The sequence below is a fragment of the Paroedura picta genome, chromosome 16 (genome assembly GCF_049243985.1).
Source record: "Paroedura picta isolate Pp20150507F chromosome 16, Ppicta_v3.0, whole genome shotgun sequence".
NCBI classification, from domain to species: Eukaryota; Metazoa; Chordata; class Lepidosauria; order Squamata; family Gekkonidae; genus Paroedura; species Paroedura picta.
Genome location: NC_135384.1, coordinates 21,550,099 through 21,552,669, shown reverse-complemented (window position 1 = coordinate 21,552,669; position 2,571 = coordinate 21,550,099).

The following is a 2,571-nucleotide window of genomic DNA, read 5'->3' as shown; positions in this document are numbered from 1 at the left end:
CATTTTCTCTTAGCCTAAGCAAGCCTTTTTCAAACTTCTGACCATGGAGTTACCCCGAGGAGCCCCAGAAGTGGTCAGGTGGCCAAGTGCCCTGCCATGCCTCCAGAAATGACATCACTACCCACACCCTGAGCCCTACTTTTCCTCCCTTCCCACACCTTTACTACCACTCTGGTGACTCCTATGGGACAGAAAGAAGAGTAGGAGCTGAGAAGACGGCCTACATCCTTTTCCCCCATACCACGCCACTTCAGAGTTCTCATGGACTCCTGGTTGGGAATCCTTGGCCTGAGCTGTTGTGGAGTTAAGAAAGAATCAAGTATCTGCCCCTTAGATTCTTGGAGGGAAGGCTGGGTACGACAAACTGTCTTGAAGAGCCCAGGCTAGCCCAATCTTGTTGGAGAGGCTAGGGAGAGCCAGTGCAGTGTAGTGGTTAAGAGCGGCAGCTTCTAATCTGGCGAGGAGGGTTTGATTCCCTGACCCCCCCCCCCACCACATGGAGCCAGCTGGGTGACCTTGGGCTCTTCACAGCACTGATAAAGCTGTTCTGACCAAGCAGAACAGGGCTCTCTCAGCCTCACCCACCTCACAGGGTGTCTGTTGTGGGGAGAGGAAGGGAAGGTGATTGTAAGCCACTTTGAGACTCCTTCAGGTAGAGAAAAGCAGCATATAAGAACCAATTCTTCTTCTTCTTCCACCACAACCAAGACAGACGACTGCTTTCTGAAGGCCACCCATGAGAATTTACAGCAGACAGGAGAACTTTTATCACCATTTTCTTGGGCCAAGTCTCACATCCTCAACTGTTACCCTGAGGCTCAGTATTTTCCTGCTTTTAAGATTAACTATATCACATTTACTGCAAAAGTCACCTGTTCCATCCCTGCATCTAATCCAAGCGGCTTCTCTGGACTTACCTTTTCTCCACTGCTGCTCCCCTTCCGTTCTTCCATTCATCTACTTAGCCTACATGCTGCATTGCATCCCTTTAGCAGGTGACAATTATTTTTTAACCAAGAGTTGGGTGACCTTAGGTTAGTCACAACCTTAATAGTGCTGTTCTCACAGAGCAGTGCTGTCAGAGCTTTCTTGGCCCCACCTCCCTCACAGAGTGTCTGCTGTGGGGAGAGGAAGGGGATTGTAAGCTGCTTTGAGACTCCTTTAGGTATTGAAAAGTGGGCATAAAAACCAACTCTTCTCCTGAAGTAAAAAGAGAGAAAAAAGCCAGCAAAAGGAGAGACGTGGAATCATTTTTCATTTTCACCCCCCCCAAAGAAAACCTGAAGAGAGTGCTCTGGAGGGGGGGTGGGAGACTAAGTTCCACAACCAATGGGAAGCAGATGAAAAGACCCTCCCTGCTATGAATCTCTGCCACCCTTACCTTAGGCAAGATGGTTCCCGCAGGCGAGTCCAGTCCGTTGATCACAGGTGCTCAGGCATGTTGATATGGGAGGAGATAATCCATCAGGGAGCTGTCAAGACACAAATCTCTCCCACACGTGCTCATTTATCTCTCTTCCCCACTCCCAACCTGGATTTCTTTTTCTTTCTCACTTAGGTCAGGCCTCTGTACTTTTCCAACCCTCTCTTCCTTCCCAGCTGCCGTCCCCTGTTCTGACGGCAGTCTTGCTAAAGATGTTGTTTTGAAGATGTTAGAGCTCTATTCAAATCTCACGAAGCTCAATGGATAAAGGGTCACTCAACCCAAGACTGACTTCCCCTACAGGCCTGCTTTGAGGATGAAACAGGAATGGCCAAACCATGAATACCATACTGATGCATATGCAGGCAGGGTAGGATTAAAAATAATTAAAAAATGATCAACAGTAGGAGATGCCATGTCTCTGTAGGAATCTGCTTGGCATGCAGAAAATCTCAAGTTCAATCCGCAGCACCTCCAGTTCAAAGGCTCAAGACTAGAGAGCTACTGCCATTTAGGGTAGACAAAACTGACCTCAACAGACCAATGGTCTGTCTCAACAAAGTCAACTGTGTGTGTTCATTCCTACAGGGGTGGGACCAGGGATCAGCAGAAGCACATCTGCTTAGCCTGTAGCAGGTCCCAGGGTCAATCTCTATTATCTCTAGTTAAATGGGTCAAGCATGAGATGGGAAAGATCTCTGAGAACAACTGACAAAACTGACCTTGACAGACTGATGGCCAGATTCAGTATAAGGCGGCTTTGTGTGTCTCTGAGCAACACCTTTTGTACAATTTTAATTATTCCCATCTTCCAATTGCCTACTGTCTCTTGTTTGGTTTGACCACAAGACCCTGGCAGGGACAAGTGCCTGGCATGGTATTAGATGCTTTGTGAACCTACCACACCAGGTCTGATAACACCTCAGATAGGCAGACAATATTGTTCTAGCCAGCCTGAACACAGCAGTGGCCAGCCACTGCCTACTGGCAAACGGCCATTTCTCAAGGGTGTCTGAAAATAAAACCAGCAAAAACCCTCTGCACATTTAACGCACGGCCATTCTTTCCCAATCTTGCTCTTGCAAAGATGCAATGTAGTCCTGTCAAGAGAGAACAAGCCTGGCTACCGGAAGAGCTTATTATTGGAT